Source organism: Sparus aurata, chromosome 14 (assembly GCF_900880675.1).
Source record: "Sparus aurata chromosome 14, fSpaAur1.1, whole genome shotgun sequence".
Classification (NCBI taxonomy): Eukaryota; Metazoa; Chordata; class Actinopteri; order Spariformes; family Sparidae; genus Sparus; species Sparus aurata.
This window is the reverse complement of record NC_044200.1, coordinates 14,168,000-14,184,773: the sequence shown is the minus strand read 5'-3', so window position 1 is coordinate 14,184,773 and position 16,774 is coordinate 14,168,000. Positions and strand designations below refer to the sequence as shown.

Sequence of the window (16,774 nt, the reverse complement as noted above, 5' to 3'; positions counted from 1 at the left end):
CAGTTGCTTGAATGACATCACAGTTTATGAGAAACAATGTTGCCAAAGCAGTGTATGTAGAGATGTGATTCTATGTGGATAGGATCTCCATTTGAAATCTGCACGAAACTCTTTTTAATCCCACACATCCTCATACCTAAATGGCTGAATAGATCGATTGCCCCTCAAGTGGACACCAGCTGATATAGAATCACAGTTTTTGTGGGATTTTTCTTTATTTCCTGTGAAAGACTATCTAGTTTTACATCCTCAGATATCTAAAAATGACTCAAATTAAAAAGATTATGAAGGGAAGTGTTACTTGATTCACAACACAAGGACCAACATATTCTTATACCTAAATGACTGAAAGGGTCAGTTACCTTTGTCAACGGTTGACATTCAGAAGTGGCTGTTTGGTTAGGTTAAGGCACCTAAAGTACTAGGTTAGGTTATGTTTTGGAGAAACTCATGGTTTGGGTTGAAATAAGTAAGTTAGTTATGTAAAAGTTACTGTTTTTCACCGAAGCGGAAAGCAGCTGTGTAGACTAGATAAAGCCTGGTAGGATATGAGACACAGGAACAGCATTAAGAATCTGGTCAATTTTCAAAGTAAAACACACTGTGCAGACACAGGATCGATGCAACGTTGGAAAACCTTTAACTATGTAGCCTACTCAACCATGGTAGAAGTAAGAAGAATTACGCAATAAACGCAATCTTTAACAGTCACGGTTTGGTTAGGTTTAGGCACACAAGCTACCTTTTTAGGGTTCGGCAAAGACGATACTTTGGGTTAAAATAACTAACATAACTGACGTAACTCATCAGTTGCATCTTTTACCTACATCCACTCCTTCATGTTACATCAATGAAAATCAAATCACCGAGGATCTTCGGTCTCCAGAGGGAATGTCCTTGAATAACCCAACCAAGCCGTGACTCTGACTTTCCCGCTCTTTATACTGCTGCATTAGAGGGATCGTTTCAAGACGTGATGCTAGAGGGGTTCTTACAGCATCAAACTGCTGTATTTGACACATCGGAAAAACACCACAGTTCATTAAGTTGATATTCAAAGTATACTGCTAATCAGATAAACTAGCTGACTTGAAAAACATATAATCACCAATTTCATGCTCTATCTCTCTACAGGGTTTCATGTACGGAAACTTACAACACTTCAAATCTGTGCTCTTAGGCAAGACTTTCACAGCTGAAATACCATTAACTGATGATCTTTATACCACTAAAACATAATCCTGTAAGTATAACCCGGAGCTTGTAATCGATCTTTGGGTTAGTGGAGCATGTGGATGTTTTTCAGCCTCTTTCTCCTTTTTTTTCATTGTGTTCTCCCTCTTTGTTCCTCTCCGTACCTGTGTTTTTCTCTCCTCCTTTCTCACTCTGGTTGTTTTCTGTTCACATATTGGCATGACTGTTGAGCGTGTATTGCCAAGCCTTCTAAACGCAGCAGGAAATCTCTGTTTCTTCCTCTACCTCGCTCTCAGGGGGATCGGTGAGACATTCTCTTATTTGTCCTTTTTTATCTGCGTATGTAGCCGCTCGTGTCTAATATGTGGGGTTCGTTCTCTTTTTCTTTTTTCATTTGTGTGTTGCCTGTACAGCTCTGGCAAAACAAAAGCCCCCCCCCCCCCCACACACACACACACACACCACCACCACCACCCCCCTCCGTGTCTCCAATCACTGTCTCTCTCATCCTGACAACGATCCTTTTATAGGAGAAAAAAAAGGGGAAAATGGTGCAGGAATGGAGGGACTGAAGGGAGGGAAGACCGTGTGGCAAAAAGAGGAAGGGGGGGTTGGATTGAGATGAAATGAGCATCTGAGGAGGGAAAGGGCGGAGGAAGGTATGAGGAGCAGGAGAAAGGGAAGTGGAGATAATAATGAGGGATGGTAAGAAAAGGGGGGCAGAGAGGTGAGGGGGAGGTGAGAGGTGTCAAGTGTCACATTTACACATGTATGGGAGGGGAGGAGGTGGGTGAGGGAGGGGAGGTCACAGAGGCAGACTAGCAGTGTATGTGGTGACAGGACAGTGTTACCACAAAAATCAATAGGCCTGTCTGCTGCCGCGGCCGTGTGTGTGGCCAGAGAGTCTGAGCTTTAATTGAAGTCCCGTGTCAGCGCCATAGTAACATAGACTATAGGATGTTCGGTGGATGTATTAACATTAACTTTCACCTCTCTGGCACTGAGCTCCCTATTCTCTACGTCTTCCTTTTCCATTAGTTTTTATCCTTTTATTAGCTGGGATGAAAGAAAACTTAGCGTAGTTAGAAATTATCTCCAGTCTTCTTCTTTCTATTTCTCCAAGGACCACCGTTAAATGTCTGTGATGTTGCATACTAGCATCTCATGTTGAGAACCGTTCTACCATGTGTTGTGAAGTGGTCCCAGTGGCCTTCTGTGAGAGGGACAGGACTCGGTGAATCATACAAAAGGGGAAAAGGGCGCTATGTTTTTGGCAGCCCTAAAGATCAAATCCTGCCTTCTCACCTCTACATAGCTGAACAATGAAGTTGTTATGCTTGCTGGATTGTCTGTTTATTAGAAAGTTTAAATGAATCCTGGTTCTGCCGGCAGTGGGAAAAGGGAGTTTCAGGTCTTTGCCCCTTTTACCCAACAAGGTTATTTGCCTCGCCATTCTGTATCAAAGGGACATAGATGGAATTGGGGATCATTGTTGTTTCGCCAGTAAGCCGATAGTGGGGTAAGTAACACCGCAGAATTGATGTCTGTGTTGAAAGAGCGAGTGAGTCAGCAGGACAGGACAGGGGTGGGACAATTTGATAACAATACGGTACGACAAGATATGACACGATATGATACGATACGATATGATACGATACAACACAAGACAATACACTACAATACAATAATAATAATGTAATAAGACACGATGCACACTGAAACGTGACACAGACTGTTTTGTTACATCTCAGGCCTCATTTGCTTCCAGTATGGCGGCATGCTATCCAAAATCACATATACACATATGCATTATGCCACCATTGTTTGGTTCAGTTCAGGTTTTTTTTCAAATGAAGGTCTTTTTTGCAGCTTTGTTGCGTGGTATCTGCGTAAAAAGGGCTACTGGTAAACTATCTACCACTCACTAGATCATCAACTGGCCCGATGAACCAAAAAGTCTCTCTTTGTGCATGAGGTACTGAGAGGATTAGGCAAATTAGGCTAATGATGGATTGGAAGCGACAACTTTGTTCTTGACTTGACATTCTTTGCAACTTACTGTTGTGCGACTGTCTGATGCTTGACTGGATGATGAAGAGCAGACATGCGGAGGTAGAGAGAGTTTAAAACGCCAGGATATCAAGATGCTTTGTCTCCAAATTAGCTTTTGTCTGCTGAGTCTTCTCTGGTTAATCTTCTGCTTTAGTAGATAAGTGCCTTGAATAAATTAGCAAATTAAGTTGCGTTTTGCTCACTTGCCTTCTCCCTTGTTAGTCAACTCTTATAACCCCACTCTTGATAAGCCTAGTCTAGTAATCAGCTACAAAGCATTTCGTACCAGGGATTCCCATCCCTTGCCTGAATATTTACACTAGGAACAAGCAGTTCCTACCCTCTGATTTAATACTTAAGCTGTCCAGTGCTACAAAGTCCAACCCAACAGTTCCTGGACCGTTACAACAGGAACTTTTTTGGTGCCTAGAGTAAATCAGAGGAACCAAAACTGGAACTTGATCCCAACAATCAAAAATTAAGGTGAAGTTTCAGGGCTCATAGAAAAGTTTCTGGGGTCGAGATGATCCACAAGCTGCTCTGTTCATTCTGTTCTGCCTGTCTTTACCTGTTCAGATTGTCCCTCTGCCAACCTTCCAGCTCTTGCTCGCCTTACCCCTCAGAATCTGACGTCTGTGAACTTGCCCTTTGACAAAGCAAAGTCAGTTTCGCTACACCTGCTCTGTGCTTTCGGATCTGTATTCAGTTGTTACGGCCCGCTTGCTACAACCGAGCTCCTCTCTCCTTGTCTTTTTTTTTTCTTTTTCTTCTGGCATGTCGATCTTGCATTTTCAGCAGTTATGGAATGAAATATTGATAGATTTTTTTTGAAGGGAGACACTTTCCCATTGATGTAACCGTACACCAAGGACACAAAACATGAAACATAAAATACACACAAGGACACAGAGAACGAAGAAAGCTTTGAAGGACTTTTTTTGCTGCTCGTAGAAAAAATCTGGAGAAACTTGCGGCCACATGTGAATGTGCGTGTGCATATGTGAGGCTGATCAAACTGGTCCATTTGTCAGAAAAGCTCTGGAGAGAGCGCTTTTACAACAAAGAAAGAGAAAAGAGTTTTGATTTAACATTCATTCCTAACATACGCCGTTCATATAACATTCATGCCTTAGCGGAGAACACTGGAACATAAATTGGAATAAGCAAGAAAGAGAAGAAGAAAAGCAGGCTTTGCTTCAAAAAGTCTCCTTCTGTTCTGACTCCCTTCCATCTTTTCTTTTTTTCCCCTCTCAATCGCTAAATTTTTTTCTCCTCCGTCATTTCTCTTCGGCGTCGTCCCTCCCTCATCACCTTCTCTGTCATCCATCTCTTCTCAGCCTCTGTTTCACTTCGACTCCCCCCTTTTTTCTCCCTGTTTGTCACACACACACACACAGGCGCGCGCACACACACACACACAAACGAAGGCATGCTGACACTTAAACTAAGTGCACTCACACACACCCTATTCCCTTACTCCCTCCTCGTACCACCCACACAGAAATGAGGACACATACAGGCCACAAAACACACACACACACACACACACACACACACACAGAACTCCCTTCCCCCCCCCCCCCCCCCCCCACAGAGTACTTTCAGCACTTTCTTCTTTACCATACTCAGCAAGATCAGATGTCAACTCGACTGACACAACACACACAGAGGCTGTATTTTTCTTTTCACCACGCTCTGTTTCCTCCTCCCCCTTATAGAATATATGCATTTTTAAAAGCCCTCCGTCACACACAGACACACTCACACAGTGCGAGAAAAAAAGCTGCGTGGCGGTCGTGAGAAGAAAAAGGTGAAGAGACGCAGATATTTTGGGGAGTCAGAGAAAGCAGATGGGGGTGAAAAAGAGGGTTGGAGAGGTATAAAGGGAAGAGAAAATAGAACGTAAACAGACCACATAGCGTTCAAAGCTACAGTCATGATATCCAAACGTCAACCCACACATGGAAACTACAGCATGCATGCAAAACACACACATACACAGACAAACACAGGCGCACAGTGAAACATGAATAAATGATTTTCATGCACTGACAAAACCACCACGAGCCAAGACGCTCTCGCACACATGCACTCAATGTGCGTTCACGTGTTGGCAGCAATACACAGCCACACACACATGCACGCACAATTAAATGACATGCATATTTTCATGCAGGCAGCATGCGATGACACGGACATGGATGCGCACACAGAAACACAAGCTTCCCCTGTTCTTACTGACATGAGAGTTGTTCGGCATTACACGCACATACACGCCTGTCACGGTCACGCACACAATACATGGAGACACTTTACATAAATGGTGCATGTAGCTCAATCTGTCATCCTTTACATGTCTGCAGACAGGTTAATGCTAAGGCTAGCCACATTTTTGTAACCTTGTGTACTACAGCTTTCTCGCACAGCTTTGCACGTTTTTTCTCAGAAAATGACCCAAACCGTTTTGCTGATTATCAAAATATCTGGCGAAATTGTCGGCCTGTTTACTTCCTGTCTGATAACCTGACTGCTCTTGTTGTTCCTCTGTTCCCAGATCAGCAGTGACTTACTTACTTATTCATAAAAATGGTAACCAACATAGAAAATATAATCCAAGCAGTGATAAGCTGTTTCCTCTTCATATTTACTATCGCTCCTCTATTCACATTCAGGCTCTTATGGTGTGCTGAGGCTGCAGCAGCTAAAGTGCCTTGCTCAAGGGCACGGTGACAGTAGCTGGCGAGGTAATGGAGAGTGGTTTCCATTCATTCGTTCGGCAGCCTTCCAGTGAAAACCGCACAACTTTCACCTTTAGGCAACGACTGCCCCTGATATATATTTAAGTGCAGGCTGCTGTCGGCTACACACACATACACACACACATACACAGGGCAGCATGGCCACACACCATGTGTACGAGCCAGATTTGGCTCCATCCTCATGTCTGCCATACGGTTGATTCCTCCCCGCTGTGCACGCCCTGCAGGCCAAACACACAGCACTCTGTGTGTGTGTGTGTGTGTGTGTGTGTGTTTGTGTGAAAGTAGGAGGGAAAGAGGGAGAGAGAGAGTAAAAGAAGGAGAGGGAAATATACAGCCAAAAGGCCAGTAGAGAAGGAGAAGATAGTATCTTGTTTCAGAGGAAAAAATACATTGCTTGCACTCGTGAACTGTTAATGTTGTTTTTCTGATCATGATCTGTTATAAAATGGATGTGTTATATACTTTGGATGGGAAAAAAAATGTCTTGTGTCTTATTTTGATATTGGAAAATGTTCAGGGGAGTGAAAATTGCCTCAGAAAATAAATCATCAAAGACTAATTTAGGCTGAAATTCCTTTTTTTAAGAAGCTTGAAAGGCTTGTAAACGACTATGTGTGGCAAAAAAAAACCCATCTCTTTCTTCTGAATTTTGCGCTTCAAACCCTGAAAAAAGTCCCTCAAAGAGAAGGACAATACAGGCTTTTCCTTTGGTCCGCGCAGACATTGTTCGGTGTTGTGCTGTCTCAGTGACCGTTCATTTTGAATGGAACTGTTGCCAATCAAACAACCCATGTGTTGTTACCAACCTGTCTTCATGTTGTCTGGTGGCTTTGCCAGCATGAAGTAGTGATTTGAGCGATGCAGTTGGCTCTGGATTGCAGGAGTGTCTTTTGGTCTTGTAACTGGTATCTGGTAGCTGCAGTGAAATCACAGTTTTATACCTGAAACAATTAGACATGTCATTAAGAACAGCTACATTGTGAGTTCATCTATGCCGAGGTACAATACAGGTGAACAAGAGTGGACCGCTTTTCAAAAATAACCTGAAAACAGCATTTTTAGACGTAAACTCAAATCATATTTGAACAACTGGGTGTGAATTTAGTTTGTTGCACATGTCTGTGAGTATCAAATAAAAAGGGGGGTATGTTTGCATGCAGCATAAAATGTTTATGATCGAGTGGACTATCAGGGTAGAACACATGCTCACTGCACAGTCTACCCGACGTCGCTATGTTGGTGTTGTTCCTGGTTTTAATGTTGTTCGAGGTCTGTCATTGCAACTGACCAGCCACGCTATGGTGATGTCACACAATACAACTCATGTTTGGTGTTCTTCCAGGAGCATCAGAACTAATGTTGCTCCAATTACGAGGAGACAAATCATTCTTTTATTTCCACGAAAGCAACAAAGGCCTGGTTCAAGCAAGCTGTTATGGTTTCATGGGTTGAGTACAGGCCTCCCACCCAGGAGTCTCACAGGCGCATAATCCCAACTGAAACATACTGCAAATCATCTGTTGCAGTTTGGTTAGGTTGAGGCAACAAAGATACTTGGTTACATTTTGGAATATATATTTGGTGAAACTGTGCCCTTTCGCAATGTTTAATACTTGACACAAAGGGGTTGGGTTTGAGCCAGTGTCTCCGATGTGCAGATTTTGTTGGTCTTCTACCTTGAATCACAAAGAGCCATGACATTAGAAAAACACGACTGGTCAGTTGAAATTGTGGTCCTGGAGCAGCATTAATTAAATTACACCAACGGCGATATCAGGACATGCCTCATTGCACATGTGCCAACACTTCCGCTTAGCCAGACACCCGACATAGTACAAACACAACCCAGAGCACATCCACTGTTCACCCTGCAGTCCACATCCTGGTCCATTTTTCAGTATATGAAGATCTTAAGCCAGCTAAGTGCAGGTGTAGTCTGACACTAAGCAGGGCAGCCAGGGTTTAGTATATCCCACATGTTTAAACTGTTCAAGAATGAGTCTAAAACGCTGGTGAGAACAAATCTAGAGCCGGAATGAACTATTTAAAACAGCCGCACATACATTTCATTCACGTGTCATGACTGATAAAACACCGTGGGATTAACATACAGCACCCACACGCATGGATTCTTTTAAAACGTCAAAGATAAAGCCGCGAGAGAACGAGATAGAGTAAGCAAAATCACAAGGTGGACAAATGTTGGCGATAGAGAGACGAAGAGGAGGGAGAAGGACAGAAAGAGAGAGTGAGGGCGGATAGACAGCAGTCTCTGAGAACCTGCATCGACAAGCTCAGTCAGGCTGCCTTTGTGAGAGAGAGGGAGAGAAAGCGAGGATGTTTTGACAGCTCGGAGCCATCACAGCAGCAGAAGGCAGGCTGAGTGTGTGTGCGTGTCTCTGTGGGTGCAGGTGTTTGTGTGTCTGTGCACGTACTGTATTTGTGTGCGTGTGTGTGTGTGTGCGCGCGTGTGTGTGTGTCTGCGCGCACACAAAAGACTAAAGGCAGAGACAGACAGTGACGTTTCTTCTGATTCAGAGACAAAGGGGGAAAAGGGAAGTCTAGCACAGAGCCTCGATGAAGGACAAGCAAAAAAAAAAGATGTGAGACTGTATCTGTGTGTGGTGTATATAAATGTGGGTATACATATTGATATGTGTCAGGGCGCCTGCCACCGGGTCCCATCATGCATCATTCTGGTCACGACAAGTGAAACCTCCTTATTAGAGGGCGGTTGATGAGAGGCCAGTGTCTCCATATTGTTTTAACGGTATTTTCACCCATTCTGCATTACTTCGTCATTGTCCATGACGAGCATACAGCCAAACATAAATCTTTAGCAGCCTCGCCCTGCTTCACCTTCACACAGCTCCACGCAGTCACACTGGGAGCTGCCCTGAACAAACAGTCTTCTGCAGCTGCCACTGAGCAGCTCAGGAGCAGTTGGAGGTGACGTGTCTTGCTCAAGGGCACCTTGACTTGACTGTAGGGTTTGTTTTTCTTCCTCGTTTTAAGGGCACGAGAGGAGACTCATTTACCTCACCCGCACTTTTCCAGCCAGTCTCGGGATTTGCACCATTGACTTTCCAGTCACAAACGAGCTAGGTTTGCACTGATGCCTTCAGGCAACATGAACAGTCTTTTTGAAAATGCTAAGTGATAAAATTAAACCTGTAAAGACTGATTTCTGACCACAACTATTATCCCCTCATGCGTTGATATGGCAAACCTGTAAGCAGTTGCCTATTTACATATTCAGGAGCAGCATTAGCCTTAATTTTCTGGCCGCCTGAAGAATGTAACACCAATATTTACTGTCTTTTAGCTTCTGTTTTGGTCTAAAGGAAATAACTCCAGCTACTAAATGACCCACTATGTTCACCAGTTATAGTTCACTTATTCTTGTCTTTGTTGTTTGGTCCTGAGCAGTTAGTGTACAGTGAGCTTTTGGGAGGTTTTTAGGAAAAAAGCTCCATGCTGGGGCAGAAATTGACTCTATGAGAGCGATGAGAGTGAATAAAACAGTGGAGGTGGCAGCTAGTGCTATATTTAAAGCTCCTGGGCTAGTGTTTTGGGTACTGCAGTTTGAAGTAGATTAATTTCTTGATTAATCGATTGGTTGTTTGGTCTGTAATATGTCAGAAAATGCTGGAAAATGTTTATCAGTGTTTCCCAAAGTTCAATATGACGTCCGCAAATGTCTTGTTTTGTCCACAACCTAAAGATATTCCAATTAGGGTAATTTAAAATTACTCTAACCTTTTTCCCCAAAACACTGACTTTATGTATTCAATTACATGGAATGGAAAATGGATAACTTTTATGTATAATGTAGCAGACTACGCTTTTGACGACATGTCATCTGTGTGACCCAAAGCAGCTAGCCACAGTTAGCAGCTAACTCAAAATCGAAGCACTTCCTGCCTCAGTTTAGTTTTTCCCCGACACATCTCTGATCACCCAACTACCATTGTTCGCATTATGTTATATACTATGCACAGCTACTTTGCATGCGTCTACAGAATATGCACCACTAGGTTCATGGTTAAGTCTTGAAAGCGGTGCAATGTATGCTATTTATCGTGCTAGCGACATTTACGTTGTTGTTTAATATCTCTCACCCATCACCCATGCTAGCACGCTGTCTAAACTCCTCAAATCATCTTAAGGGCCATTCTTGTGGGAATTTTTCAGGCCATGCTATATATCACATATGGCATATGGTAAAAGTGAGTTTTCTACTACCAGTCCGTCTCATTGTTTCTGCTGCCAGACAGCCACTGCACACGAGCAAATAGGCAGAATGAGTGTTTTCTGTTTGACGTGTGTGTGTGTGTGTGCGTGTGTGTGTGTCAGAAGGAAGATTGTTGTCATTTTAAGAGGGCCAAATGATGTGCGTGGGTGTGTGTGCATGCTTTCATGTGTGTTAACAATGTACCCTCGTGTCCCCTGTGTCAAAGCCCAGCTAAATCAAGTCAACCATGCTGCGTTTGTGCGTGTGTGTGTGTGTGTCAGAGTGTATGTGCCAGGCCAGATCAATATGAACTAATCAATAGGAGAAGACAGCTAGAAGGACCTTGGGGACGGCAGATACACACCTGGTGTGCGCACACACACGCACACAACCTCTCTTTGTATTCCATCCTCAGTTTCACTCTTTATCTCCTCTCACTCCTCCTCCCATGTCTCTTTCTCTAAGCCTCTCTATACATTGGTCTCTTTTTAAAGTCTCTTTCTCACACGAACACATTAACGCCCTCACAAATTTCTCTTTGTTGCGATCATAAAAGGCGCTGCCTCATTTTCCTTCTCTTTCTTTCCCTCCTTTGCTTCTTCTCTCTGTATCCAAAACCAGGTTTATTTTCCTGGTAAGAACTATAAATGCAGATTGTTACCTCACGCTTCTCTGTCCTCTCTGAGACAATGTTTTTAAAAAATCAGGTCTGACTTTCCAACCATGACTCACACAACTCAGCATTAGAAACCCGCTGCGTTCCAGTAGCAAACAAACCTGGTGCTGCTGTTTTGTTTTTTTCTCGAGTCCGTTCACATCTGTCGACGCAGCAGTGGAAAGATGAGGTCTGTGCCACTCTGCGGTGAGGAAAGTTCAGCTGCCGGCACACATCTGCGCGCAGGGATTCAGTACATGTGCTGCATTTCATGTGTACTGCACACTCATAATGCTTGACAGAAATTCAAACATGTGTATGGAAGCAAAAACACTCCATGATGATTTCAGTTCTTATTTAAGTTTACATGGATGAAATTCCCCCTAATTCAAATGTATATTTTGACTATTTCTATTCACTTTTTTTTTTTTTTTTACTTTTTTCTGGTTTAGTGTCATATCATGTAAGGACATTTTTTTTCTTTTGCATTTGCCATTTCTCAAAAGTCTGGTAAATAAGTAAATAAATAAATACAATACATTTAGATAGATAGATAGATAAATAAATAAATAAATACATAGAAATGTATTAATTGATTAGTAATTAATTATTGACTAATTAATTAAATTCGTTCAATATTTTTTTTCAAATACTGGACACTAATTATTTGAGTTTGCGAGCCATTAGAAAATGTAATGAAACAAAATTAAGGTTTGACATTGCATAACTTGTGATTAACTACTGCAAATGTCAGTATTCAAACTACTCCATAGGCATTTGACTCAAGTTCTTACAGCCCTTTGTTGCTTCCATACATGTACCTCTTCTGTTAAACTATAAATATTTCAGCTATTGGACGGATCGCTATAAAGTTTGGTACACAAATTAATTACCCTCTCAGGATGGATTGTAACAATTTCATGATCCCCTTACTATTTATAGCTCCAACAATAAAATGGCATTGATGCACACTGTTTTTCCAGCATGAGTCTCAGTTTATAGATCTGTCCCCTTCACCCTGTGCCACAGGCCCTCTTACACGACTGCACAGTGTAAATCTTTGCTTTTGCCAAATCCTGAATTGGCAGCCTGGTTATCAGGCAGACACACCACAGCTCTGGTGGGTGCTCTGGGTCTAAAGCACTTTCAGTTCAATTCACTCAACATGCAAATTGAAACTTTAATTCATTTACTGCGAGATAAGAGCGCTACTCTGCCTCAATAATGCCTTTATAGATTGAATATTAAATAACCTTTTAATAGGGATTTTCTTATAGTTTGAATGTCCACTTCCCCGTTAATTGGATTGAGTGGGAAGTGACCCGACTCTCGGCTCAGACAAGTTCAGACCTGTTGGGGCTCTAATTTCTATCAATTCATATGAGCTTAAATCACCTCATGATTCCTTTATATATATATATATATATCATATCAGGGCTGTTCAAAATGAATTTTCAAAAGGGTGCAGGCTCAATAAATATTGCTAGGCTGCAAGCCTGGAAAGTTAATACGCAGTCCACATAACTTTTTTAATCTGATTTGGCATTCTATAGGTATTTTTGGCTTTCCAAGGGCTCTGAAGATTATTTGGATGCAATCTGATCAGATTTTAAGGAAACTTGTTCTCGAAAGGTCATTCTAATTTAAAGCCTCGGGATTGGCGGCGTCAATGACCAGCACAAACTGTTGGTAGTGAAAGTTTCTGCAAAGCACTGATACATTTACATTTGTACATGACATACGTACCACGCTGATGTTTCAACAATATGTGTGATATCATGTTAATGACCTGACTTTCATGTCAGGAGGCAGAGGGGACGGTGGCGGGATAAAAGGTGACAAGGCCGCCAAGCCATTGACCACAGTTCAGGACGTTTCAACAATTGCGTGATGTCACTGGATGTTTTTAGTCGAAGGCCCGCAGCGTTTCAAAATTTGTAAGCATGACCCCACTGTACATGTTTAAGGAGAACTTTGGACATCTTCAGCCATGTTTGTGGTGACCAAAGCAGATATTTTAAGCCATAGTATGATCCTTTTTTCTAACCCAACAACATATAAAAATGTTATCCTATATCCTTGATCCAAATCCTTGATTTGCAGAAACAAACCTTTACACTGGCGCTATGGTTGGTACAGCAGCAGTTCAGAGCTAGCATTGGGAGACACACTGTCTGCATTTGTATAGCCTAGCCTACATATGATACAAGACATTTCCACCCTTTTTCAACATGCCCACAAGCAATGTTCCATAAGCAGTCTCAGACATTGAGGGACGACCTGCATCGTGCTGTTAAGTTAGTGCTCCAATCACAAATTGGAAGCTAGCAAGCCAGGCTAACTAGCCAAAGTCAACTGCCTATCTTTAATGGGTCCACTTGTGATGACGTCACGAGACTGTTAAACTCAGAGAAACAAAGCAGGCTTAACCAAAGTGAACAGAACCGAGCCAGCTGTTTCCCCCTGCTTCCAGTCTTTATGGTAAGCTAACCATCTTGTGGCCATAGCTTCAAATTTAGCATACAGGCAGGAGAGATTTATCTCAAAATGTCAAGTTAGTCTTTAAAGCTAGCTTCGTAGCCCATAACTTATCTCAGGTTATGATTGGTGATGATTATTTCCTTTCAAAGAGGATGTGTCATTCTTTTCTGTAACTTTAAACAATAAAATATGTTGTTTGTTTTTTTGGTGTTCAACATGGCAGGATAAGTTGAGAATAAACCCTTATTTTCACATGTTCCTTCCACCTTCCTTCCTTGTCTTTCCTCCTCAATGTTGCACTCCAAACAGTCCTAACATCTACCACCCCCTCAAAAAACGTCCATGTTAACTTGTTGAAATCTCTCTTCTCTTAATGCTCACAGTTCCTGTCAAACATGTGTTAAAACCTCACTCGGCTGCGCTGTTTCTGTCTCCCTTTCTGCCCATTTCCCGTTGTTTGAGAAAAGCATGGCACATTTTTAAACAGAGTAAAAGAGAAGGAAAAAGTTTCCCTTCATTGATGCCTGAATGACAGGCTGAACTGACAGGGAGGTACAGAGACCAACACGACTTGTCTACGCGCATGCATTATGCACACACGCTTTCAATCACGCATGCACAGACAGGAAGCACACATGAGCGCACCACACCTCCCACGCTACCAAAACACTATCTCACCTGACAAATTAGAATGTGTGCGAGCCTGCTGGTTTTTTGACATTGCAGGTATCTGTCACATTTCTGTCAGAGCTTCACGTTGGTTTCACATCAAGACAAAGAAACCCAAAATGAACCCACATGTCATCCTTCTCTCCCTCTCCCTCTCTCTCTCTCTGTCTCTCCTTCTCCGTCCTCTCCCCGGTCTTTCTCCGCTGGGTATTGTCGAGCGAAGCAGGAATATGGAGCACAAGTCAACATCACATGCTGCATAATTCTCAGTCTCCCATTCTAATTGCTGAGGCTTTTTATAAAAAATTCAGCGACAGCGTCCATGGTTTGATTGTGAATGAAGCGGGGTCTTATGGTCTCAAATTAAAGATTTAGTTTGTTGTCCTCTCATCCAATTTGCTGGATCTCACATTGATTGAGTGAAACTCCTCCGAATGGCTCGTGCTAAGTGTATGAAATTGAACAACAATCATGATTTGAGGAGCGTGGCTCGCATAAATGAATCTCTGGGACTATGATAGCTATGGTGCTAGCTGAGACAAGTGGATAAATACATGGATTTGTCGCCTGCTGAGCGAAGGGACTGGGGCGGTAAATGACCTGATAACTGTATGTGATAAATTAATAAACAGTTGAACGCCCAGAGGAGCTAATGAGGTATGGGTGCTCAAGTCTACATGCTGAAAAAATACACTACGTAAGTGCTGAAATAATCACATTTTGATTAGAGATGAATTGTTTCAGCCCAGTACAATTTTGGCCAAAAATTGCTCTACATTCAATAGTTCAATATGACATCAGCTTGTCAGCATTTTTAGTATTCTTAGCATCATTGTTCTCATGTTAGCATGATGTTAGCATTTAGCTCAAAGCAGCGCTGTGCCTTTAGCCCATAATAGCTGCTAGCATGGCTGGTGACTCTTAGTCTTATATTATTGTTCTGACATTTAATGGAATATTAATCAAGTAATCAAATAAATAATCATCAGTTGACAGTGTTCAATATGTATTTATGAAACTAATAGCCATCACTGCATGCTTCAAGAGAAGTTCAGTCCCACGGCCAGGATTGTTCCAGCATAGAACAAGAACTAATTGTAATCCACCCACTTCTTCCTCTTCTTTATTTTTTTTTTTTAAGAGAGAAACCATCAATAATTAATCACTCAGGGGTTGGATGATGTCACTGTTCCTCCTTTGCTGCAAAGTTGGACTTTCTGAGAAGGAAAGAATTATTTCTGACCTTCGCCTAAATTCTTACCTTTGTAGAAAAGCAGCTCATTACTTTCTGAGGAATGTGCGGCAGAGGTGTGTGCGTGCCTGATGTCCGATTGAAAATAATTAGCTGGTCTGTTGGGCAGCGAAGTCTGAGCGAGGCAGACGCAGGATTTCTGCTTAAACTTTTAATGCGTGTCTGTGTGTGTGTGTGTGTGTGTGTGTGTTGTGCCAACCATTGTTGAATTTCAGGCAGATTTCTGTATTCTGGACGAGTACGGTGTGTGTGTGTGTGTGTGGGTGTGTGCATGTGTGCCCAGACGGTATTTTAACATGGCTAGCTGACTTCTAGCAGCCCACAGTTAAACAGTGACTCACAGATTCCTCTCTCTCTCTCCCTTCTCCCTCTCTTTCTCACCAACCTCACTTTTTTCTCATCTGCTTCTCCCTCGATTCTTTTTCCCTTTCTCTTCTTCTTCTTTTTTTTTTTTTTTTTTACCACATTCCCCCTTTTCTCCTTTCTCTGCATTTCTACCTCCACTTTTTTCTCTCTCTGCAGGTTGGGTGCTGACTAAAGCAGACTTTTAGGACAGAGGTGGTTTTTTCCTCTACTCCTCCTCCCTCTTTTCTCCCAACTGTGCCAGCCCTTATCCCAGTAAGTTACAATATGACCATACCAGGCTCACCCTCCTTACTCCTAGCATGATTAAAAATGTGTTTTTATTTTCTTACTTGGATGTTTTCGTGGTTTTAAATCCCAAAAAGGCTTCACAGAATGTAACCAAACTCATTTTCTACGGACAAAGATGCATAGTTTAGTCTAAATTGCATTCCTAATGCTTATAAACCTGAACTATTCCTTTAATTGTCCACCTTTGAGAAGTGAAAAAAAAGGGGAAGCGTAAAAGGGATTTAAATGCCGCTGGTCTGCATAATCAGGAAATACAGTACACACACATATGTACGAGGGCTTAAACAGGGAAGGTCGTTTCAACATGAGAGACGCCCAAAATCAAAAGCAGTGCCAAATGTTCTTGACTGGAGCTGCTGATAAAAAAGTTTCCTGACACACACACACACACACACAGCCCCCGAGGGCCCCTGGGACTTCAAAGAGCCGTCTACTGTACCTCAGCGACACCTCAACACCAGGTGCCGCAGAGAGGAGGAAGGAGGGGTGGAGTGGAGGGGTAGAAATGGAAATGGTTAGGAAAGGGTGGGGGGGGGGTGGAGAAAGAGGGAGACCGTGGGCATGAAAGGGAGAAAGAAGTGAAGCTGGAGGTGGAAGGAAGGGGTGAGTCGAGTACTGAATCTGGGGGGGACGGGGGGGACGTAGGCAGGTGGAGATGAAGAGACAGGAAAAGAGAAAAGGCTTCAAAAATTAGGTGGGAATAAGTTGAGATGAAATGAAGACGGGGATGAAAGCCAAGCAACAGACAGGCAGCAGAGACCTAAAACAGGCCAGACAGACAGACAGACAGATAGAGAGACAGACAGACAGACAGACAGACA

The 16,774-nt window shown here is 42.6% G+C and overlaps 1 protein-coding gene across 3 annotated transcripts in view; it reads left to right on the top strand.

Annotated features, from left to right (window-relative positions):
- wnt5b (wingless-type MMTV integration site family, member 5b) overlaps positions 1–16,774 on the top strand; it is an 86,438-nt gene that overhangs the window by 30,213 nt on the left and 39,451 nt on the right. Inside the window, exon 2 of one of the 3 annotated variants that reach the window (XM_030440163.1) lies at positions 15,822–15,917. The exons of 1 other annotated variant lie outside the window; for it this stretch is intronic. The gene's annotated coding sequence lies outside the window, so the exon portion shown is untranslated. Of the gene's footprint in view, positions 1–15,734; positions 15,918–16,774 lie in introns of those variants that run through there. One more of the 3 variants, XM_030440164.1, reaches the window with a different exon arrangement.